The sequence below is a fragment of the Carettochelys insculpta genome, chromosome 8 (genome assembly GCF_033958435.1).
Source record: "Carettochelys insculpta isolate YL-2023 chromosome 8, ASM3395843v1, whole genome shotgun sequence".
Classification (NCBI taxonomy): domain Eukaryota; kingdom Metazoa; phylum Chordata; order Testudines; family Carettochelyidae; genus Carettochelys; species Carettochelys insculpta.
Genome location: NC_134144.1, coordinates 6,954,380 through 6,980,688, shown reverse-complemented (window position 1 = coordinate 6,980,688; position 26,309 = coordinate 6,954,380). Strand labels below are relative to the sequence as shown.

Genomic DNA, 26,309 nt, shown 5'->3' with positions numbered 1-26,309 from the left:
CATGTCTGGGATGGGGAACTTTATCCTGCAAAGCATTGACGGAAAAATATATGGAGGCCGAACACAAGCACCCATTGTAACTCCATGGTTAAACAAGCCAATGCACTCCCATGATGGAGAAACAGAGGAATCTTGAGCAGGTTATTTTCAATCTACTTTGCACTGGTGCAAATACTGCTGGAAAACTGTGTCCAGCATTGATATCTACAATTCAAGAAGGATGTTGATAGATTGGAGAGGGTTCAGAGAGGATCCCCAGGAATGCATGAGGCTCAGAATACTTGTCTTGCAGTGACAGACTCAAAGAGCTGGATCTATTTAGTTTCAGAAAGGAAAGGCTAAGAAATTATGTGATTACCACATGTAAGTAAGATACAAGTCTCTACATATTTAAGAATGGGTTCTTGGCAATCTAGCAGAGAAACATAACATGATCCAGAGGACAGAAACTGAAGATAGACAAATCTAACGGGAAATGTAACTTCTTTGACAGTGACAGGAATTTACCATTGGAACATTTGTTAAGCCTTGTGGTGAATGCTCCACCACTGACAAATTTTAGATCGAGATTCGATGTTTTCCTGAAACATCCTCTGTAGGAATCATTTTGGGTAAATTCACTGGCCTGTGTTATACAGCTGGTCAGACTAGATCAGGGGTCAGCAACCTCTCCAAGGTGGAGTGCTGAAATTTGATCTTTGGACTTCTATGTACGGGCCAAGTGCCAGTGATGCTTTTTAAAGTCACTAACAGTCCTGCTTACAACAGCTTCATTCATAAACAAAGATGAAGAGCTTTACTGTTTCGGTGATGGTTTGGTAGCATTAGCTGGTCTTCTGTTAATCCACAGGCGGCCTGGCTTTGAGCAAGCTCCTAGCTGTGTGGAGGAAGGGAGAGGCTGAGCTCCATCCTCAAATACTGAAATAAAATCAGTTCACGTGCCACTCTTGGCTCCTGTGCCAGGGTGGCTGACCCCTGGGTTAGATTATTACCTTGAAATCTATTAAACAGTACTCCAAGCTGACAGTAGCGAAGGTGGATTCAGGAGAAACCTACACATAAAGACAACACATCTTGTTTCAGAAAAACCAGTTATTCCAGGTTTAACCATCTGTACATTTGAGCCTGCCGCCGTTAAAGTCGTCTCGCTCCACTTAACAGACACTAACATTTAAAATAAACAACAACCCAACAATTGTTTCCTTGTTTGTACTGCACATCCTTAAACTTTTGCTTGTATCATTTTCTTGATCACTGAATCAATCCAGAACTCTGATTTTGTACTGTTTTCCAGGTTTTTTCATATAATTACACCAGTAAGACAATGTCTACATGGCAGAGCTCTTTCAGGATACCTCAGTATTCCAAAATAGCTACTCCATGTCTTTGACCTGCATCCATTATTTTGAAATATTTTTCTGAAATAACAGATGGCTCTATTTTGGCATCCCCATAATCCTCATTACAGGAGGAGAAAGGGATGTTTTAAAATAGCCTAGTTCGAATGACACTCAAAATAACCAAAGTCCTGTAGCACCTTGTAGACTAACAGATATTTTGGAGCATAAGGTTTTGTGGGCAAAGTGGTCTTTGCCCACGAAAGCTTATGCTCCAAAATATCTGTTAGTCTATAAGGTGCCACAGGACTCTTGTTGTTTTTGAAGATGCAGCCTAACTCTGCTACCCCTCTGATACTCGAAATAAGCTATGGAACTTGGGTAGCACAAATTGCTTAGCTAATTTCAAGTTTTGACTGTTGTGTAGACTTAGCCCAGGAGCAGAATCAGATTCTATGAATCCAAAAGCATTATCTATCTGAATTTTGGCGGGGGAGGGGGGGACACTACTTCATTCTAGTTTTGCCCTCTGTTAGAATATTGATAATGCGAAGTGAAAGGTGATTGTTCAGGACAGAGTTCTGTTCAACGTTACCTTTCCTTCTCTGCTATGCCACACACAAAAATAAATAAAAAAGAAAACAGATGTTATCTAAAGGGTAAGTAATAAATCTCCTGTTACAAAACACATTTCTCAAATTATTCATTGACATGAGTTAATATTCTCTATCCAAAGATTTAAAAAAAAAAACACTTTTAAACAGAAAAATGCACAAAAGAAATCAATTTAGCACTCAAGATAAGGAAACCTTTTGATCAATTTTCCCTACCAAGCAGTCAGTACATTTATAAAACTCCTCAAGGAAAATCATTATATTTATCAATCAATTTCAAAACCATATTTGTGAGCAAGATCAGATTTATTACATAAATGTTCCCCCTCCCAGCCACCATTTAAAAATGAACTTTTCTAAAAAGTTGTTGCTGGAGCTCAGATGACTTACACATTATTCTTACAGGCTTGCTTACAGCTAAGGTAGAAAGTTGTAAAGGCAAAGTCAGTTTATGACTTGAAAAGTGTGGCTAAAACAGCATAAGTCAGTGAATTTGCAGAAGGTTGAGAGTCGGAAGACTGGGGTTCTAATTCTGCCTGTCTGACTTGCTATGTGACCTGGAATGCATAAATTTAACTCTGTACCTCCCTCTCGTTGTCGGTTTAGATGCTGAGGTTTCTTGTTCATTGAAGATTAGGACGAGACTTCAGGTGCTCGTCTAGTCTAACCCCTGCTCAAAGCACAATCAACTCAAACAACATCATCCCAGCCAGGGTTTTGTCAAGCCCGACTTCAAAACGTCTATGGATGGAGATTCCACCATCTCCCTAGTGAAGCAGTTTTTCCTAATACCCAGCCTAGAGGTCCCCACTACAGCTTGAGACCATTGTTCCCCATTCTGTCATCAATCACCACTGAGAATGCCCTGGCTCCATTCTCTTTGCAACCCCACTTCAGGTAGCTGAAGGCTGCCATCAAATCCTCCTCCTTTCTTCTGCAGACTAAATAAGATAAATTCCCTCCGCCTTTTCTCTGTCATGTATCCCAGCTCCCTAATAACTTTCATTTCCCTGAGATGGGCTTTCTCCAATTTGTCCACATCATTCCCATAGTTGAGGGCCCAAAACTGGATGCAGTATTCCAGATGTGGCTTCACCAGTCCCTCAATCTGCTGATAATGCTCATATAAATGCAGCCCAATATGTCTTTAACCTTCTTGGCCACAAGGGTACACTGTTCACTGATTTCCAGCTTCTCGTCCACTGTAATTCCCCGGGTGCTTTTCTGCTTGTTATATGTGATTATTCAGTGTCTCACACAATGGGGCTTCCAGGGACTACTGTGATGCAAATAGTCCCCAAGTCTCAATAAGGAGCTTTCAGCTCCACTGGTTTTCAAACAACATAAAAATAGATCTTGATAAACTTCTTTGATGAGCAAATGGCTATGACTGCTCTGTAGAGAAAAAGGAATGTTGCTTCATAACTATATGCAAGAACCCTAAATTCTGAGTAGTTTGGCCATTGTCGTACCTAAGAGGCAAGATCACCAACAGTTCATGAACATCAGCCTGAGTAACAGAGAAAAACAAATGTTCCGTTTGGGCAGCAACTGAAGTTAGACAACTGATGAAAAGACTACAAAATTGTTGAGACACACTTTCTGAGGATCTCTCGCACACTCTTGTTTCTTCCAGTAAATACATTTTTCAGATACAATTATTCAGTAGTAGAGTTTAACCCAGTTTTAAGTAGTATGAAGGTAAGGTAATTGACCACATTAATCCTTGTATTTCTTTTACGTCTTGCTGGGCTCATCAATATAGGATAAAATATTACCCTGGAACATCAATGGTTGACAAAGCACTGGGGATGTGGCTTATTTTGTACAACTAAGTAGAAAGGGTGATATGTTAGAGGAGGATGTTCAAGTCTTCTGTGATCCCTTTGTTAAAAAGTCCCAACACCAAATTTTAGGGTGGATTGAGATGATTTCTCTGCTTCCCCTGTATTTCACCACTTCTCTGGGTGCTACTCACTCATCCTTGCAGGCTCTTATCCCAGGGGCTCATCAGATTACTTCTGAGAAGGTGATTATGTAACCCACACATGCACTAGGTTTGGGTCACTGTCCCATGTAGTGGCACCTATACCACTTACAGATAGCAAGAATGAGTTAGCTCTAGAGCTTTGGCTGAGAGCTAGCTGGCTTTTAGCTGAAACTGTAGAGGTTAATGCATTTAGCTCTAGAGGGCCAAGGTTCCAGTCTGCTGTTGGTGGTTACAGTTGCCTTGGTAATTAACCAGGATGTGCTGAGTATCCAGTGTTATGTTGAAAAATTGCTGTCTCAACACAAAATCATTTTTTAAAGATTTTTATAGACTTTTTAAAATGAAATGGTATGTTTCCAAATTTCGCTCCATCTTTTCAAATTGAAAAGTCTAAATATTTTGTTTCAGCCATGCTGAAAAAAATAAATGTGGTACTTATGACGTTTGTCCCCCTGCCTCCTCCCTGGGAGCCAAACATTTTGCCAAAATCAGCCTGAATTAGGGAATTGTTTTGGTTGATCTGAATCAACTGTGTGTGATTTTTCACTGTGTGCGTGAGGAGATGCGGGGGGAAGTTTTCCACAAATATTTTTGCCCAACTCTATGTGGGACCCCCTTAAAGGTCTTCTCACTCCTCCGACACATTTCCAAATACATAAACTGAAGGCTAGGGAACATCAGAATGTCTAGAATGGATCTGGTCCATTGCCCAGCCAGTCACTGTCTTGATTCTGACAGTTGCCAGTACAAGGTGCTTCAAAGGACGATGAAAGAACGCCATGTGTCTTATCAGTATAGGTGAACTTGGGACCTTCAGATCTGCTCCTCACACCTATTCCTCTTTTCTTTTAGGTCTACTTAGCTCATATACAACTCCGTGCAAATGTGATATAAGAAAGAAGCCCACATCTGGTAGATGTGGTATAATCTGCCTCTCCAAAGCTGTGTCTACACGTGCACGCTACTTCAAAGTAGCGGCACTAACTTCGAAATAGCACCCGTTGCGGCTACACGTGTCGGGCGCTATTTCGAAGTTAACTTCGACGTTAGGCGGCGAGATGTCGAAGTCGCTAACCTCATGAGGGGATCGGAATAGCGCCCTACTTCGACGTTCAACGTCGAAGTAGGGACCGTGTAGATGATCCCCGTCCTGCAACGTCGAAATTGCCGGGTCCTCCATGGCGTCCATCAGCTGGGGGGTTGAGAGATGCTCTCTCTCCAGCCCCTGTGGGGCTCTATGGTCACCGTGGGCAGGAGCCCTTAGCCCAGGGCTTCTGGCTGCTGCTGCGGCAGCTGGGGATCCATGCTGCAGGCACAGGGTCTGCAACCAGTTGTCGGCTCTGTGGATCTTGTGTTGTTTAGTGCAACTGTGTCTGGGAGGGGCCCTTTAAGGGAGCGGCTTGCTGTTGAGTCTGCCCTGTGACCCTGTCTGCAGCTGTGCCTGGCACCCTTATTTCGATGTCTGCTACTTTGGCGTGTAGACGTACCCTCGCAGCACCTATTTCGATGTGGTGCCGCGCAACGTCGAAGTTGAACATCGACGTTGCCAGCCCTGGAGGACGTGTAGACGTTATTCATCGAAATAGCCTATTTCGATGTTGGCTTCACGTGTAGACGTAGCCCAAAAGAGCTCTCTTTTGGCTCTAATAGTTGGAGACTGGATTAAAACAGGAAGCACTTGATTTAATATTTATTACAGTTTCACTGTTAACTATAACTCCTCTGGATTGTCTTGATTCTCAAATAATTATCCAATCCCTTTTTCATTCATGTTGAGTTTTTGGTCTCAATCACTTGCTGAAGTAATGAATTCCACAGCTTAGTTACACATTGCAAATTGTTTTTGAATTTCCCACCTTTTAATTACATTCTATGTCCTCTTCTTATTGTACTATGAGGCAGAGAGAACAAGAGTTCCTAATCTGACAGTATTTTATATTTTTATTAGGTTTCCTCTTTTTCCCCACCCCCTTGATCAGGCAAGCATTCAGGTTTTTAATTATTTCATATGGCCCTTAAACATACTCATTGTCCTTTGAATCCCATATTGCACAATAGCCTTTTGCCCACAGAATTTCAGAAGAGGCCATACCACTGATTGACATAAAGGCATAAAAATATTTTCCCATAGTATTTTCATAGAATCCTGGGGCTGGGAGAGACCTCAGCAGGTCATCGAGTCCAGCCCTCTGCCCAAAGCAGGACCAACCCTAACTCAATCATCCCAGCCAGGACTTTGTCAACATGGGACTTAAAAAATCTCTAGGGATGGAGATCCCACCACCTCTCTAGGTAACTCATTCCAGTGCTTCACCACCCTACCACTGAAATAGTTTGTCCTAATATCCACCTATGGCAGGGTGGGGCCAGGGGAGGAAAGATGAGTAAAAACAGGGTAGAGAAGGAGCTGACATTCAGAGTGGGAGCAGCTGAGGAGTACGCTGCCCTAAATCAATTAGGGCCAGCTGATCACAGTCAGGGCTACCTTTAGAAGCCCTTCTCCATGCAGGGCAGAGGGAGGGTGGTTAAGGAGAGTTTGGAAGGAGAGCGAGGAGAGGGAAGGAGATGTGGAGGAACACCATAGGCCGTAAAAGAGGAGAAGAGTTGCAGCAACCCGAGGGCTGGGCTGCCCCAGTCCATGGGACTTGAAGCTCGACCAGAGACTGTGGGGAACTGGTCAGCTGGAGGAGCCACACAAAGGAGGAGACTTGGTGCCACGGCTACCACTACTGGTGGGCGGTACTGGGGGTGGGGGAAATCATCTGGGGAAGTGGCTCAGGGAGAAGTACTGCAGGGGCAAGGGCGCAAGAAGTCAGACCACCCCCCCTGCCCCCACAAGGGTAACGGGGTTCGTATGGTGGGGGCGGTGGACTGAATGCAGGACCTGGGGCCCAGGACCAAGACTGACCTTACCACATCACTCTAGATCATTCCTTATGCATCGTAACATCTCGTTACCTGTTTTGACTGCAGATGTGCATTAAACGTTCTACCCTTTCTTGCATTGAGTCTTTGCATTGAACTTTGAATCCCATAAGATGTTAAGAATGGTTTTACATTTGTATTTGTCAACATACAGTTTCATTGGTCATCGTGTTGAAGTTGACCCAGCTTGTTTACCTACCTCTGGAAGTTCTTCCTAGACCTCTCTGGTGCTATTTAGCCTAAATAACAGGCTGATGTGTACATTTAGCTACCTCACTTTTGGAAACACTGTTCTGGCCTAGGTGTGATAGCAGTAATGCTTCAGGAATAGTACCATGAAGGTTTCCAGTAAATAGATCACCACCACTATTCTTTTTTCATGAAGTCGAGACACTGAATCTGAATCCGACTGAAAGAAAATCAGATTCCAACTCCCTTGCTTTGGTTAATTTGGTGTCAGTCGATGTGTGGGCACTCAGAAAAAAGAGCTCAGCATCATTTAACAAAGGTCAGTAACTAGCTTTGCAATTCACCAGTGTTAGGGGATGAAAGGGCAACCTCCCCATGGAGGAGAGAGCATAGTCCATCGCCTGGGCCTTTTCTCTGTGCACACAGGTGTTAATTCCAGCAGGGTGAGGCTGCCCCTTGGGGAACCAGATGCATTGCTTCATTCCTCCTTTCCTAGTAAACAACAGCAACGTGTGCTGTGAAACACTGCTGCCCTCAGAGAACTATTTTCAGGCTGCAAGTATGTGGTCATCAGGAGGGAAAAGACCATCTCAAGGGAGCATATGCCCTTGTCACTCACTGAGTTCCACATAAAGTCTATAGGTCCAGGGATCCACCCATAAACTGCTGGTGGTGCCTGCACTAAAGAATGCCTCCGTTCTTCCTGAGCAAGGGCAGACCTGAAATTATTAGTAGCATTTCTCTGACTCGCTTGCCCCAAATTAATTACACTCTGATCATAGACACAAACTGTGGGTAATTTTGGAGAGGAAGCTGGTACCAAGTTCTGTGAAGAGAGAAGTAAGAGATGCTGCTACAGATTCACAAGATAAGCATGTGAACAATAGTATCCACCTTGTCATAAAAAAGTTTACACCTGCAATAATGTTATTTATTGTACACGAGCTACTTGTTATCCAAACGCCCTTAGCTCACACATACCTTTGGAAGGAATATGACCCATTGTGTTTCAGCACAAACTAGCAATTACTTGACTGTATCTGTCCAGCGTACAATTCTGATCATCAGAGTATCTGAGCAAATTCTCAAGATACAAGAAATGGTAGCGGTTGGTAAATCCAGCCCCATTAATTTCTGCATCAGAAAAGGTCTAAATCCCACCTATTCTATGGTTGTATAGTTAGAGTCTGTCTATGCTGGCAATTTTAAGGACATTTAATATAACCAATGTGTACAGATCAAGTTTTCAGTGTTGTACCTTCTAACCCAAAGGTAAAAAGTAGCTATTCTTCACTAGCTCTCCTGCCATTGCTATCAGGGAGCATCAGGAGTGCTATTGCACAGGTGGAGGATTTCCTGAAAAACAAAATCACCTGTTTATTAGGCTTAGTAATAAATGGAGCTTGAAAAATAGAAAACAAAAGAAAAGTAGGATCTAACTCCAGTGTCTGTACAGAACTCTTTGGTCTAATTTAGCTGGATTGCAGACCGTGAATGTGCAGGATAAATGGTAGATCTAAATTAATTAAATGTGGGCCAAATTCTGCATAATGTATACACCAGGTCTTCCCATCATTTTTAAATGGGGCTATATGAAAAGTAGAAATATGACCAAGTTTTCTACTGTGAAGCTAGCTAGCTGGAACCAAATGCTTGTGTTTTACATTCTTATCAGCTGCTTCTCTTCTAGCATGAGTGAAAAGTGCAGAGAAATCCCGTTATTTCGTGAATCAACCAGCTAAGCAACATACGTCAAAGGTGGTTTTTTAAAAAAAAATGTTAACTAAGGCTCCAAATGAAAGAAGCTTAGATTTGATGCTGAAACTCCACCACTGATTTATCACACTGTGAACCTATTATAGTGGTGGCAAGAAGTTCATCAGATCAATAGGGACACGTTCTCTTGTGGGGTCCTGCCTCTGACTGGGGCCTGTATGAGATTCCTCAAAGAAAGGAAAAAAAATACAATCTAGTAAGTTACTAATCATTGCCAAGCAGATGCTGGCTAAGTGCAATCAAAAATCCAACCAGCTTTTTGCAAGCAACCAGTTCATATCTGGAAGCTGCTTGTTTTGAAGGAGGATGGACACATGTTGATACTTTCTTCCCTCACCTCACAGAGCCAATAAAACAAAGTTAGAGGGTAGAAAAAAAGGATGGACTTTCAGGAGAAAATGAAAATCTAGGTTGGCTCTTGTTCAGGTTCTCTTATAGCTGAACCACTGAAGCAGCAAGGAGTTCAGATAAAAAGTTCCAGTTGTGGCACATAAAAATAAATACTAGACTGGTTCTAGTTGGCTGAAGTAGTAGTACCTATGGCTGACAATTGGCTTAATGTTGTCAAGTCTGTTCCTCTTCTTCTGCCAGGAGCAAGTAGATTGGAACTGAATTCAAATGTGAGCTAGTTATTTCTGCTAAATCCACATTCCTCAGTGAAGAGACTACAGAAAAGCTTGGCCAAGGTTCTCAGAGTGAGAAAGAGCCAGAGACCAGCATTAACTGTTTCCTTGGAAGAGATGGGACTGTGTTACTGGCTGATGGAAGTATAACTCACTGAAAGCCCATCAAAATCAATGAAACCCTGCTCATCTTCAGGGGGTTTCATTTTCTCAGACAATACATGTCTGATGAGCAGCATCTAACGCTGTAAATAAAAGTACCGTAGGCACTGATCATGCAAGATGCTTTGCAGAAAAGGGCTTAAGAACATGCTTTATTCTCACAAAGCAATTCTAAAAGGCAATGGACCTTATTTTCAGTATTTTCACCACTGCAAAATGTACCATTTTAGGGAGAAGAGGTTTGGAAGGTAATATAGAGCAATAGGCTTTTATGCTGTTGGTTTTCACTTCTCTGCACATCTTCCCTGATTTGGTGTAGTTTTGGGGGAACCGTTCCAAATAAGGTGCTAAATTCCCTGTGTGTTTCATGGGGCAAGGAACAGAACACTAAGCCCTGCCCACTTCCTTTTCATTGCTTAGAACCATACAGTGAAAATTCCATCTGTATAATCCCAGCCAGCCTCAAGTTTAACCCACGTAGGGAACAAGGTATTTGACAGTAATCAACACAATAAAGCTACCACTAAACTGTATTTTTTAGCCACACGTCACCAAAGGCCACACATTTATAAAGTCGTAGGGGATGGTCGCCTTGGACCCACCTACAACAGGCCAAACTTTCAGCTGGTGTAAAGGTGCAAATTTTAACTGTCATGTCAATGGGATTCTATGGCGTGTACCAGCTGATCGTGTGATACAATGACTATTTGTTCCCACATTCACTGCAAACATTCAGCTCAGCCATCACTTTGAAACAAGAGATGACTGTTGCCATCAGGCCTTTGTCTTGGGATTTGGCTTAGTTTGCGAGTGTCTAATCTAATATAAGCCATAACAGAATGGTTCCCTCATAGTACTAACAGTTGACATTATGAGACATTACATTATAGTTTATAATGTCACTAGAATCATTTTGCATCAAGTATTACAATAGAAATCCTTGATAGAGAAAGACATTAGGAGAAGTAATTACTTCACAGCCACAGGAGCAACTATTAAATGTTAATAACCCTGATGTGATTTCAGCTTTCTTCAACACAAGCAGTGTAGCCGAGGATAAAGTGGTCACCGAGTTTCTGCAGTTTTTAAGGGCTTTTATAGACTGCTTTTATAATGGTCAGAAAGGAATACCACAAACTCTGAAAACACAAAAGAGTGATCATGTAGCACTTTAAAGACTAACAACAGATCTGAAGAAGTGGGTCTATCCCACGAAAGCTCATCACCTAATAAATCAATTTGTTCATCTTTAATGTGCTACATGACTGCTGGTTTGTTTTGTTAGAATACAGACTAATACAGCTACCTCTCTGTTACTACACAAAATCTAAAGTCATCCAAAATACATTGCATCTAAAGCATAATATGAAGTTCAATAACACGTCCAGTGTAATGGCCTGGGACTTACCTCTTGTGAACACCCCCTGCTGGTTAGGTGCGCATGAATTTAAAACAGTTCATGCCCCGGTATCGGGTTATACCTTGGCCTTCCTTCCTGGAGGAAATGATTTCACCCTGTTCTGGCTCCTACTTTCCAGTCTCCAATTCAGTCCTCTTCTAGGGGGCATTCAGTGCTGACCAGTTGTGAGCCTTTCCTCAGTGGCCTGGGTGGGAGGCAAGGGAAAACCAGGCCTATCCTCTACTCCAGCGCCCAGCTCAGTTCCATATGGGACTTGCCCATGACCGCAGCCTTCACCGATAGCCTACCATTAACCTCAGTGCACTTCTAAATTTAACCCCAGTAGCCAGCCAGGTGTTCTTCCTCCCCGAGCCCCTACTAGCACTGAGCTGTCTATTGTCCTACAGTTGCCTTGATCAGCCAGGACCACCATCTGCAAACCTCTAGCTCCAGTAAGGAGCTGCCTGTCTCTGGTGCAGAAGCTCCTTTTTATAGGCTCCCCTTGGCCCTGATTGGCTGATTCCTGAAGCCCCTCTCATTGGCTGCTTCCCTGCAACTACACTAGGCCACATACAGAATTTTTTCTTCTGCTATTCTTTAGGGGTGTGGCAGAACCCTGAGGCCTCCAGTCTGGGGGCTCTGGGCCTAGTTCACTTCATTGCACACTGCAATTATCCTAGGCAACTGTGCTGGTTTTGTAGTTGGCTTCAAGCGTAAAGTCCCTTTCTCAAAAGAAAACAATACAACAGAGAATTCATATATTAAAAAGGGTGCTCCCAATTCGTGATCCGACCAACACACTCAGTTCTAATTTCTCTTTCAGATAAATGATCCATTTTCCCATTTGGAAATGACTGACCTCTCAACCCAACTGAGAAATGTAACAATTTCCCCTCAGCTGCAGGATGCAGGGTACATGACTTTGGAGAAATTCTTCTGCATTATGCCACATGCTGTTGGAACGTCTCTTTAAAAGTCCTCCAAAAGAAATGCCATATGACAAAAGCTCCCAGGTGCTCCCTACAGACATGGACTAGCTGTTCTATGAAGTATCATTCCCTGGAAACCCTAGGGAACAGCTTGTAAAAATACCTCACCTCTTCCTGACTGACATCTTGAAGGAGTCATGCTGTCAGGTTGAAGAGAAAGCCCGGTCTTGTCCACAGATGATGCAGTACGAAATATTGGCCCTATTGAAACCACAGACAAAACCCTTACTAAAGTCAATGGGATCAGGCTTTCACTCCCATGCTCTATAATCAAGCCCTCTATAAGTTCTCCTTTCAAGGTGAACCCCAAAACCACAGCATCCAAAATCACTGGTGACATTAAAATCTGGACCAGTTTACATATTCTGTAGGTATGTACACCATTGCTTTGGATGCATACGATTTTTATGCTTGTCTTTTTCAACAAGTACTGCTGGCAAACACAATACGATAAAAAGATATTTAACATTACGCAGCTGCATGATTTATTTATATCTGAATTTATAATCTTGTGCAATACCATATGTGAATTGGCCTTAAAGTGTACATTAAAGCCAGATGGTTTTACTTAATATTTAATCAGAATTTACACTGACTTAAGTGTTTCAGGATTTGCAGAGGCATAAATAAATGAGTTTTCTCGTGGTTGGATTTCATAAAACATACCTACAAAAATTGCTCTGCAAACTCTCACGTGCCGCTTGCTACGCAAAGTCACGTGTTTTATGATGTGTACTGTTAATTTTACAGAATCACTAAGATTCCCATTAAACAGAAAAGCTGGAGCTGTATCTAATCATGCTATTATGTTTGTTCTGCCATTTTCATGTTGACCTTTTTAAAAAATACCCAGCATTTTATGAGCCATTTTATTATGGCAATTAAGAATTAGTAGACAAGCCACCTTTTAAAGAAATAGCTGTCACTTGCAAGGGCATTTCCATTTGTCCATCAACAATAACTAGGGAAAGATGATGCAATAAAGCTACATTAATATTCACAACTGTGGATTTTCACCTTTAGTTCCTGCGTTTTTTAGCTTCAGCTCTTACAAGCAGCAAGGCAATTAAAGTACTTTGCATAAATAAAGACAACTTTAAAGCTCCTAAAGAACAAACCAACATATTATTACTATTAACCACTTTAATAATGCCACCCTGCACATCAGCCATGATAGGTAGAAACCACTGCTCTTTTTGCTTTTGAAAATGTTTATACAAAAGTTTAACTTCAAGGACATAAGTTGTCCCACTGATTTCAGGACACGCTGTTGTTCTTAAAACTTGTCTGTTTAAAATTCAAACTTGTATTTAAGTGCCTTGCTGAATCTCAGTCCACATTGGTGATTCATCAAACTAGAATTGAATGTAAGTAAAATGCAGAGATGTGACCACAGGAAAATACATATAATGAAAACCAGGTCTATGCTAGCAGGTAAAATAGATACGCAAATCCAGCTATGAGAACTGCGTAGCTGGTGTCGATTTATCTAAAATCAATTTTTGCCACTCTGCAAACAACGGAAGGCCGATGGGAGAATCTCTCTTGGTGAGTTCCCTTACTCTTTGTATCAGAGGGGTAGCCGTGTTAGTCTGGATCTGTAGCAGCAACAAAGGGTCCTGTGGCACCTTATAGACTAACAGAAAAGTTTAGAGCATGAGCTTTCGTGAGTTAACTCACTTCTTCAGATGCTGGTCCTGGAAATCTGCAAGGCCAGGTATAAATAGGCTAGAGCAAGGCTGGGGATAACGAGGTTAGCTCAGTCAGGCAGGCTGAGTTGTATTGTCATCAGTAGATCTGGAGGTGTGAACATCAAGGGAGGGGAAGCTGCTTTTGTATTTAGCCAGCCATTCACAGTCTTTGTTTAATCCTGAGCTGAGGGTATTGGATTTGCAGATGAATTGTAGCTCAGCAATTTCTCTTTGGAGTCTGTTCTTGAAATTTCTTTGCTGCAGGATAGCTACTTTTAAATCTGCTACTGTGTGTCCTGGGAGATTGAAGTGCTCTCCTATGGGTTTTTGTATATTGCCATTTCTGATATCTGATTTGTGTGCATTTATTCTTTTACGTAGGGACTGTCCAGTTTGTCCGATGTATATGGCAGAGGGGCATTGCTGGCACATGATGGCATAAATTACATTGGTAGATGTGCAGCTGAATGAACCCACGATGGTGTGGCTGATCTGGTTAGGTCCTGTAATGATGTTGCTGGTGTGTATATGTGGGCAGAGCTGGCAACGAGGTTTGTGACTGCCAGGACTACTGGGGACAGCAGCAGCTCCATGACAGTTCGATTTAGTGGATCCCTGCTAGGCATGCTAAGTCGAGCTCCTGAAAACTGACCACCAGCATTCAGTTTTCCTGTAAGTGTAGACATATCCTTAGACCCTTTAGGCAAAGTTTAACATATACTTATGTCCGATCCCCATAGCCATCCAGTCTCTTGCAGGAGATGCATTCCTAATATTATTGTGATAAGAATCTCTCATTTTGGAAAAAAATGGACTGTTTTGGGACGTAGCCAAAAAGCACTCTTCAAAACCTAAACAAAAATTGTCAAGGAAAAAGCAAGGGCTCAATAAATCAAAAGCCAGCCATTTGTTTTAGTGGACTGCTTAGCAGAAAGAATGAAACATTTTAGATTATTGCCACCTGATCATTTGTGCTCGAAAATGCTGTCAAATCAAACAGTCATTTCTGGTTTTGAAACCCTGTATTTGGCACAAAGTGACAGTAAAATTTTTCGTCAGTGTTACTTTTCCACAACTCCACCACCAAAAAACAAAACCCTTAAACAATCCAATAAAATAACCAACAATCATGGTCCCTAAAATAAAGGGTAAAGAACAACTATTTAAATCCTTATGATTGGAAAGCAAGAGGTTTATAGGTAAACACAACTCATCATTAACCCTTGTTTGGATTCATCACATATTTTGGATAGAATAAATGATGTGTGCAATGCTAAATATCCAGGGAAAACACTTGACCGTCTCAAAGGAAAGATGAGTTCAGCAAAGACTGTGTTTACAATACGCCTTCTTTGTGTTGTCCTTTGCATCCGTGAGGTATTCCATTTCAGCTGGGTCTGAACTAGACAAGCATTTCATCATCCAATTAGTGTTTCCCCCCAAATCTTTATTTCCGGCTGCCTCTTTCCAAGGTGACAACACTGATCCAGCAAAGATTTTAGGTAATGTTTATATGAATAATCCTCTTGACTTTGAGTCTACTTGCATGCTTAAAATTAAACATGGGCCTGTGTGCATTTGCTAGCTATGGCCTAAATTACCTCTGCCCCCCAAAACTGTCCACAGACATCCACTCCACATATAGAATCACAGAATCATAGAACACTGGAACTGGAAGGGACCTTGAGAGGTCATCAAATCCAGTCCCCTGCCCTCCTTGCACGACCAAGCACCATATAGCCCATCCCCAATAGATGTCTGTCTAACCTGCTCTTAAATATCTCCAGTGATGGAGATTCCACAACCTCCCTAGGCAATTCATTCCAGTGTTTAACCACCTTGACAGATAGGAAGTTTTTCCTAATGTTCAACCTAAACCTCCCTTGCTGCTGTTTAAGCCCAGTGCTCCTTGTCCTGTCCTCAAGGCCCCTGTTCAGCTCACAGTCATGCAGGTAGCTAAAGCTCCATGTGTCCTAGCTGTGGTTTGCTCCTATGTGTCCTATGCTTCACCCAGGGCTGAGGGGGTGTGGGATAGAGGCCCCTCTGGTTGCCTGTGGGGCAACACTCCCTGTGGGAACTCCCCACTTCCCCTGCCTTATCTGGCAACACTGGTGTTCTTTTTCTGCTCTCTAACTCTCTTTCTCACTCTCACCTTCTTTGGTCTCAGCTCCTCTCCTCACTCCAACTTCCTCCTCTGCTCTCCTCCCCTTCTCCCAGTCAGGGTGGCCTTTAAACAGTCCTGTTGCAGCCTCAAGGGAGCCCAGCTGGCCCTAATTGATTTATAGCAGCCCCTCCATGGCTGCATCCCCAGCTCATCTGCTCCTCCCTGCCCTGAAGTATCCATCTGTTAATTTAACCAGGGCTTTCTCACCCCTTCACAGCTAGCCCACACGCCTGACCCTGTCATAGGGTGTACCAAACATGGGAGGCAGAGCATAAATTAGAACAGAATTTGGGAATTGCTCAGGTATTAGGGATTATCCCCTCAAACGACTTGAAAAGAAAACAAGATTTACCCTTCTACAGCCTTTCAAATCCACCAGAGCCTGGTGATTGAACAAACTGGATGTATTCAGACATTAGGAACTCGAACACACACAAACCAGTAATTGAGCATTTTAATTTAGCAGGACACACTATTGATCACTTAAAGGTCTGTATAATACAACACAGAGATTCTAAGATAAGATAACGAAGGGAGACATCTGAACTGGAATTCATTTTGAAGTTTGATACCTATCACCACTGACTCCACAAAGATCTCATTTATCTTACGCATTACAAGGACAATTTTCCCACCATTGATATTCGTAGGGATGGCAGACATCCCACTTAATAGACACTTTGCAGAGGTTTTGCCCATTTTTACCTCTTATTTAGCTGATTTCTCAGTTTTTCTTTTTTTTTTCTCTCAGCAATTCTCCAGCTCTGAAGAAGTGCATCTTTCTCACAAAAGCTAGTAAATAACATTGTCAGTCTCAAAGGTGGTACAGTACTGCTTTATTTGTTTTGTTCTGACTATGTTTACTTGCCCCAAAAGTATAGTTTCAGTGTGATCAAAACTATTTGTGAATTTGGGTGATGTATTTGGTGAATAGTTTTTGCCAAATGACTTTCCTTGGAAAAAGTCAAAGTGTTTCATTTAGATATTTTCCAAAGACACCATTTCACTTCCATTTTGAAACAATGTTTCATTTAGAAACATGACGAGATTGATTTTATAAAAAAAGAAAACCCCAGAAGTGAGACAAAAAAAAAAAAAAAACTCCAAGATTTTGTTTCGACTTGACCAGAAACAATTTTATTCCTGATGTTTTGGTTTGAGTGTTAGGTACAAAAATGAATTCCTTGCCCAGCTTTAATACCCCCCATCATCTCCCACCCCAGCAGAGCTGCCCATGTCATATGTGGAATCAGAGTCAAGATTCTTCTGCTGGATCTAAGATTATACAGACCTGTAATTCAGGGGTTGCTTTTTTTGTAAAATGTGGACCATCTCCCTACAGTGTGTCCTGCTGTTCTCCCCTCACCCTGAGCTTTCCAGCTGGCCCTGCCCCAAACCCCACTCCAACTGGCCCTGCTCCCCCACTCTCCTTCAGCCAGCCTGGCCCTGCCCCCTCCCCACTTCCACCATTGGCCACACCCATGCACACCCATTCCCCTGATGCCCTAACCCCTCTCCTGACAGCATGCAGGGCAGAGGAGCAGTGTTGCCACTAAGATTTTCCATCCTTGGACGGATCGAATTTTCTTTTGGGCGGATTCAAATTTCTTATGTGCAACGCCAATAGCGAGGTTGTGTGTGGATGTGTACCACCAGCACACACAGTAAACCTGGAAATATATATTGTAAGCTGCCCACAGGCCTGAAAGAAAACAGGTTCCCCTTATTTTCTATGGACCAGGCTCCCTGAAAGATGCCTTCCCATAAAGCAATACAAGTTTCCCACTGGCTTTGTGGTGCATCATGAGAGTCACATAATTTTGGCTGTGGATGGAAGATGTAGTCCAGAGAGAGAGCCTGGCCTGGGGGTAAGAATGAAGGGCAATGCACCTCTTTAAGAAAATGCCATTTTCTAGTTAACTGACTTGAAATGAACCCAATTCAATAAAAACAGGAGGAAGCATTTCAGGTGGGTGAATGTCAAAACATTTTGTTTTGATTGAAAAAAGTCAAAACAAAACACAGGGACATATAAAATAGTTCCCCCCACCCCCCATGGAATTTCTGTTACACACACACACAAAAAAAATGGAAATTTCAACTTTTCCTACCCATCTGGAACAAAAACGCTGAAATATTTTAATTTCTTTCACAAAGGAAAGTTTTCCTCACCTCCGATGTGTTGTTCCATAACAAACAAGCTATTCATTCAACTTATGTTGGACTTGCTCAAGTTACTGTCCCGAATATCTACAACCTCCAGCAATAGCATATTTCTTTCATGGACTACACAAGCATTATCTCTAATCTACTGTCTCTGGTACTACTGAGTGGGAAAAGGGACTATACCCTGTTTAATTTTTATATTTAGCCGATTCCAGAGTTTTTTCTCAGTTCTTTTTTCAGTAATGCTCCAGAATCTGAAGAAGGGGGTATTTTGCATGAAAGCTCATTACCTAATAAATAAAGTATGAGTCTTTAAGGTGCTAAAGGACTGCTTGCTTTGTTCTGGGCATAATAAACATTCCACTACCCTGAATATAAGCTTGATCAAAACCATCACACCAGAAATGCTAATAAACCCATACAATAACATTCTCTTGCTGACTCAGTATCCTACAATGTTCTTAAAATTGTTACATTTCCGCATTCATAATGGCTACGTCTACACTAGAGAGTTCTGTAGACAAAACTTGCGGAGCATCTACACACAAAATTATGTTCTTTCAACAAAAACTGTTGGAAAAAAATGTTTGTATAAGGTCTGGGGGACCCTTGTGTTGATGGAATGGATCAAAAGATCAATCCGCTTTTATGTGTAGATGGGGTTTGTCAACAGAAGTTTTGTCTGAACGTCTCTTCCGACAGTAAAGTCTGCAGACAGGTGCTTCTAGTATAGAGGTAGTCAAAGATATTATATAATAGCTCCAAATCTGTTATAGGAAGTACTACTTCCTCTCAAATATTGTCAAATCTAGTAATTCAAAGAATTTGAGTCTAAGCAAATGTGTTGTTTCAGGCACTAGATGTCACTGTCTCACTTAAGGTTATTGAAATTTCAAATCAGAGTGAAAAGTCACAGGAAATTTTAGCATATTCCAACCTCAAAGAAAAAAGCAGCAGCATGAAAACATGGGCACATCAGCCTCTTGCTCAATTTTGCAAAGGTTACTAATATTCATTATTTGCTTATGAAAGGAACATGTGGACACCAAGATTTTCTAAAATTCCAATTTATACAATACCTTCCAAAAGATTTTAAAATTATTATAGTTTTTCTTTTTAAAAAAATGTTTGTTAAGTAACTTGCTTAGCAAGACTGCTAGAGGAAAATTAATGGTACAGAGGATCAGGTTCCTAATATTTATTTATGCCACATTTTAGGTATCTTGCATAGTGAATCCCTGTTCCACATAGCCATTATTTTTCCTGCGAATCAGAAATTGTAATGAATAATAAGACCTCTGTGGCTATGTCTAGAATACAGCGATTTTGTCAACAGAAGTTTTTGTCAGAAGATTGCGGCCAAATTAGCAAGCAGATCTCAAGAGCAATCTGCTCCGTCAACAGTAGCTGCTTGACTGCCTGGCTGCTCTCTCGACAAAATGGCCAACTGGAAGAACAGCAGACATGGCTGCCCAGTGTCTCAGAAGCCCTGTCTGTCGACAGAGGGCCCCCCTGGAACATTCAGACCAGCTTTCTGTCAACAGATCTCTGTCAACAAAAGTATTATGCCTCTGTCAACAAAAGTATTATGTTGACGAAAGGGCTACTTTCTGTCCATTTACTGTCAATAGAACACCCTGGGAACCTGGATATTCCTTGGGTTTTGTTGACAAAACCCTCTATTGTAGACATAGCCTGGTTTTTAGCCCGGATAAATATGACCATAAATATCACAGTACACCAATCAAATGATTTTGGTGCTTTCTAAGACACATTCCATTTTTCATGTCTCACTCAGCAGGCCTGTTGGTTCAACTCATGGTACAGAAGGAGTCTGGATTTGAAGAAAGTGGGGAAAAATAGTATCAACAATTCCATTGCAAATATTTATACAATATCATTTCTATAAATGTGGTATTTCGGCCTCAATCCAGAAATACGTTTCTAAGCAAACACAAACAGACGTGCAAGGGTGAGAATAATGGTTATGTATTCTTTGTTCCTTTCTTGATTCAGCACAACAGAGAGTTAAGCATGCCTGTATTCTATAGAACAGGGATGGAGTTAAGCACATATTTAATTAGCAAACAAAAATTCTGCTAAGTAGAAGGGCACACTTCACTTGGAAGATTAAAAGATTAAAATTAAGAATGAAATACCAAAGGTTTTTTTCCCATTATCTCCAAATTGCCAACAACTCAGTCAACAATTCACTACAACCTCCTATCAGGCATTGGCTTCTGTCTGTGACTGTCACCACAAAAAAAAAACCAACACGGTTGTATTCAGAGCGTAGCATTGTTAAGGACTGAGTGAAAACTTCTTCAAACTGCTGTGTGAAGGAATCCTCCATTTAAATCTGTTGTAAGAGAGAGTTAAGGGACCATACCCTTTGTTTATGTTCTGCAGGGCCTGTACTAAAAAAAAAAAAAACTCCAGCCAGAGATTTTTGTTGCCCCTTTATGTCATTCCAGCCATTTTAACCAGTGTAAGGGGTAGAGATCCTACCTTATGTTCATAATTCTCTGGAGATAGTAATGTTCTTTTCTTGGTGTTGGAGGGCATAGCTATTATGGAAATGTAAGTGAACTGCACTTATGAAATAGCAGAGCAGGCTCTGCTTCAGCGAGGTGCAGAAGTTAAGCACATGAATTGTGGAACTGACTTTACACGATATAATGGTTCCACAAACTGTGCAGAAGGATGACTGCCCTCATTCTCTGTACCGAGACTGCAAAAAGAAAACAGCCATTGGCCTGCCCAGGGAGGGGTGCTGAAGACTGGCCAGTGTTCTGTTGGCGCATGCAATGAAAAAGTTTGCTTTGCACCTCAGCTAGTTTTGTACACATTTTAACTTTGTTTTGTAATTGTTCCTGAGTTTTACGTATCACCTCTTATACACAAAAAATTCTTTGTAGTTAATAAGCTTGTTTTAGTGTTTATCTAATCCAGTGTGTCTAAGATGAAGTGTCTTAATATTTCAAATGATAAACTGGCATGTTATTTCCTGAAAGGAATAACAGACTTCACACATTTATACTGGCTGGGAGAGGGTTCGGCCGTAAAGTAATACATTTCTGGGGGAAGTTCCAGGACTAGGGGTATGTTGGGGTCACCCTGAAGTATAACCAAGGCTGGGGAGAGCCAACATATAGCTGGCAGGCTGGCTGCAGTTACAGGCACGCAGGACTGGGCTTTGGATGTGACTCAGATGGCGGCTGGTACAACAAGGCATTGTAAGGCACACAAGATTGTAGTACAGGGGTGACACAGCCCCACACTAGCCTAGCCTGTGCCCTGATAAGTCACAGAGCTTCACCACCACCACATCAGCAATACCACAGCCTAACCTTCTGCTGAAGTAATATGAAGGAATGTTATAAAGGAAAATAATTACCTACCTAATAATGGCTAATACTTCCCAGAACACCTAATTGCTGCTTAGAGATATGAAATTTAAATGATGACCAGAAATTCTAGTTTTCTAAAATAGAAGGCAGTGAAAAACGGGTTGTCTGGCTTATAGGAAATTCAGTGGTTTCACAGTTTTTCACTGGGGTAAAAAAAACATCAAAATCTAGGACTTCTCTTTTTGCAAAATGAAATATTCCAAATATTTTGTGCTGACCTTATCAAATTGTTTCAATAACTTCCCAACAAGAGTTTTAACAAATCAGTGTGTTTCCCTTAAATCCTTCTGTAACAAGTTGGCATCCATCTTGAGCGCCCTCGACTGTGCCTGCACTCCCTCCCTATCCGATTGCGATAACCTCTTCCTCCCCAATGGACTAAGTTTATTGTTTCAGGTATTCTGCTAGACCAAAGAGGACAGAAGACCCAGCGCATTGTGGGGCACTCTGCACCCATAGGACAATTTACTTTATCAGAAACTAAGACTCTTTTTGTTGCATGGATGGTGCCTGCCAAGGACATCTATAGATCGTGGTTTAAATACCCACCTATCTTCATTCAGGACAGGACAGGTTACATTTATTGTTTTTAATGTGCTTTTTGCTTACTCGTCCCCCTTAACCCAACTTTGCTCCCCAGATTCCCCTGACTTCTTTGTTTCAACTTGTGCACGATGTAACTTCCCTTTGAAACATTTGCTCAATAAAATCCTTATCATTTGATGAAGCAGGTCTTTGCCCACAAAAGCTTATGCTCCAAATTATCTTTTAGTCTATAAGGTGCCTCCGGACTTCTTGTTGTTTTTGCCCTTATCTTCAGTTACTCAGTCTTCTGGCTGAATCTCACACAGCTTATCTCTGCAGCAACACAAACCTTTTCTGGGGTATACCGTGCAGTGGGGGCTTATCTCAGCATCCTTTGATATTGGCTTACATCCCTCCCTGGCCCAGGTCCATAAATAGTCCAACAGGGGCCTAGCGCTGTACCCTTCCTCCATTCGCCTGTGTCTTTCAGCACTCTGCCCTGGGCTCAGTCCTAATTCAGTCCTTCAGCCTTTTCTGGGTTAACCATCACATAGTCCATCCACCCTGCAATGCAGCCATGACTCAGAGCTTTTTCCCTGGGGACTTTTCACCTTTTTTTGAGCCTTTCTGGATCCAGCTCTTGAGCTGTGCTGCTACATAGTTCAGCTCCTCTTCTAAGGGTGTACCACAGCTCCATGTTTGGGTCATTTGCCCAGTGGGCAGTGGTCGGGGGACCTCAGGCCTGACCACAGTTCCAGATCCTAGACTACAGACCCTGCAAGTACTTGCTGTGCCCCTTTAATTAAAGTTCATTTCTTTTTCTTGGGCTCATGTATGTGTATTTTACACTTATCAGTCAGCTGTAGTCTTGTACTCAGTGCCAGCAGCTCCTTCTTGCTGCTTTTGCTCTATTGGAGGTCCTTCAGCTAGCCAGGGGCACCATCCACACTCCCTGGGATCCAGGCGGTAACTGACTGTCTCTAATGGTGCAGTTTCTTTCACATGACCGGTTTGGGCCTTGTTTGTTGTTGCATTGCAGATGCTCTCCAATTGGATACATGACAGAAAGGCACTCTAGGCAGCTTGGAGGACCCACCTCCACTCCTCTTTTTTAGGATAGGGTGTGCTAAGACACTATGGCTTTCAGAAGGAGCTTCAAGAGCCCTGGTCTACCCGCATCACTTTCTATCCTGTCAAAACAGCAGTTTTTGTCCTCATAAATGGTAGTTAAAAATTTTCAACTCACTCTATGCAAAAATGTGAGGTTTTAACTCAGGACTCAAGCAGTACGCCTTGAATACTGTGCATGTCATGTTACTCCCATAGACAGTTTCAAGAGAGGACCTGCTAATTATGACAGTCGGGATAACTAAAGTAGAGAGATGAGAGGTTAAATACAAGACAGTGTTTAATATACATGGAGAAGCACAGGCACGTTATGAGCAAAAGGATGGCCATGTGGTTAAGGCACTGGTATTCAGGATATGGACGGTTTAAAAAAAATCACAATCTTACAGTCTCAATTCCTCATCTGTAGAATGGAGATAATGATGCTGTCTTTCTCCAATCCTTTGCGTTATCTATTAAGGCCATTAATTCTTTGGGGCAGGTGGTAACGCCACGGGTCCCAGTTGGGACTACTGTTATAATCCGTACAACACAAGGTTCCTTATACAGTACTTAATTTGTTTGAAACAAATGAATGTGCTGGAAAGTAACTGAAAATGTCCTTAAGTTTTAATAGTGTCTAGCAGAATAATCTTGATTATATTTTCACACCCCGCCCCCAACACAAGACTTGACCCAGAAAATCTGATCACTGTTCACTGGCTACTGTGGCAAATAAAACAGTTCATAAAGTTGTATATACCGTAAGCTAAATATGATTTTTCATGTATGAACACTGACTGCACTCAAAGGCTAGGTAAGGGCCAGGGGGAAGGTAGTATAGCACTTTGCTTTAGGAAGATCAATGTTAACAATGTTATGTCACTCCTCAGAAGACAACTACTGCAAAGGTCATATAGATTCTCAGAGAGTGCAAACAATTGTAAAACTTTCCTGGAAGGACAAGGGCTATGCTCAAAGTGGAAATGAAATCTAAGACAAAAGTTGTCAGCTAGAAGAACATGTCAAGGGTCTTTTCACTTTAGCCATTGCTAATGAGACAATGAAATAATCTGCTGTATCAAAGTAATCATGAGAGCTTATTTTTGGACAAATGTTCACGAAGAATCCAAAGAAATCCAATTTTCTGGTCTACTTCCTTAAAAAAAAATCACACAGTAACCATCTAATGATCAATTTATTGCAAATGCCAGAAATTCATTATTGTTCTTATCAGCTATATGAATCTAGACCTAGAAGCCGTGCAGGTTGAATGTGTCAAGGAGATAAAATGCAAAGGTCACATTACAAACGGTAAATGTTACATTACACCACAATCCATTTAAAAAAAGATACCGTGTTTGGTGGCAGCCTTCTTTATGCTAAAGGAAAGCATATGCTTAGCAGTAAATTGAATGACCTGGGGACAGAATAAATGAGGAAAGTAGCTGAAACAATAATAGATTCACTTTTTCTGTGGCATATGGCTTTTGATTATTTTTTTTTAAAAGCATAACCCAAAAAGTTAACATTCTTCTGATAAATAAGGGACTCTATTGCCTAATGGTGTTATGATTTCCAGGTTACTCATCCATTTCCCATTCAGACAGCAGGTGCCATTCCAACTAGCAGAGTTGTCAGGAGAAAGGGTTTCTAACAAACCAAAGTAGACACAACCCCACCACTCAGACAGACAGCCTGGAAAAAATAGGAGGTATGACAACCGCACCAGGAGTTGCTGAAAGCTGTAAAATCAACATAATAGCTGACCATAAATCAATTTTATGCTGTAGGACACAATACTGCCAGGCTGTGTTCAGAGGGGCTATGGTAATGTGGCACTTTGGGTTATGCTGATGAGGTGCCACCATGAATATGCATCACCTCATTAGCATAATGACAGCCGCGCGTGCTTCAAAACTGCTGGTTTTGAAACACAGGTGCCCGTATATTTGGGGGGCTTTTCGAAATGGTCCCCCGATTTCCAAAGCCTCTTATTCCCAAAACTAGCTACACGGGCAGCTTCGTTTCAAAACCAGACGTTCCAAAGCGAGCTTGCCAGCCATTATGCTAATGAGGCACTGCATATTCATAGTAGTGCTTCATTAGCATATCCCAAAGTGCCAAGTTACCATAGCCCCTCCAAAAGGAGGGGCTAGTGTGGCCACAGCCCCAATGTGTTTGAGCTGACATATGCTTTTGTTATGAATGCACAGCCACACACGCTGAAAGAAACAGCTATCAGGTATTGCAAGAATTCAACAGTATGCAATGGCATAGTCACCATCTCTGTTGGTAGTCACTTGCTAACGAGTAGGACATCTTCATGTCACCCTCCTATTTGTGAGCCCATGGATGGCTGACCAGCCCGATTCTAGAGCCGCAGGGCTTATCGCAGAAGGGGCCAGAGCTGGTAGCTATTGGAGGGGCACAGGGCAGTTTTTGCCGGTCTTTTCTTTTTCTCCACCTCTCCTCGTCTGTACTGCGACTGGACCTCTCAAATTGCACCAGCCCCTCATGGATTACTGCTCTCCACTGGGGACAGTCCTGGTTCTCCTGAGTGTCGACACCAATGCTGCACTTTTTCACGTGTGCCTTCAGCGTGTCCATATATCGCTTTCGCTGGCACTGAATGCTCCTCTGTTCTTCCTCCAACTTGGAAAACAGAATCTGTTTTGGGAGCTGCTGATCAGACATCCAAGCCACATGACCCATCCAACAAAGTTGTTGGCAAATGATAATGGCTTCAGTGCTGTCCATGTTCGACTCCTCCAGGATGCTCGTGTTCACGCATCTCATCTCACAAGAACTATTAAGGATTCTCACGAGGCAGCGTTGATTATACTGTTCAAGTGCCTTCAGATGATGCTTGTGTGTTGTTCAGGATTCAAATGTGTACAGTAGCTCTATCACTGTAATGTGGTCGCAGATCTCTCCTGTTTCATTAGTGTGGGAGACTAAACCCCACCAAGTTACAGTACTGCTGGAGCAACCATTCAGGGGAATTAGCTGATGAAGCTGGAATCCAGCAGAGCAACAGTACATCTATGTTCTCAGGGACTTCAGTCAGGGTTGGGCAGAAAACTAGTTATTGGCTCTGGCATGTAGTCAGGCATGTGGCCAGTACCCCCACCTGGAATCCACACACTACTCACCTCTGCAAGATCCAAGTGATTGTGGATGATAGCTCATTTTCCATTTGCACAAGAGCTAAAGCAATTGCCTTGGTGTTATGTTGTGTT

The 26,309-nt window shown here is 42.1% G+C and overlaps 1 long non-coding RNA gene across 1 annotated transcript in view; it reads left to right on the top strand.

Moving 5' to 3' along the window:
• Window positions 1–26,309, top strand: part of LOC142016836 (uncharacterized) — a 137,631-nt gene that overhangs the window by 30,653 nt on the left and 80,669 nt on the right. The window lies entirely within an intron of this gene.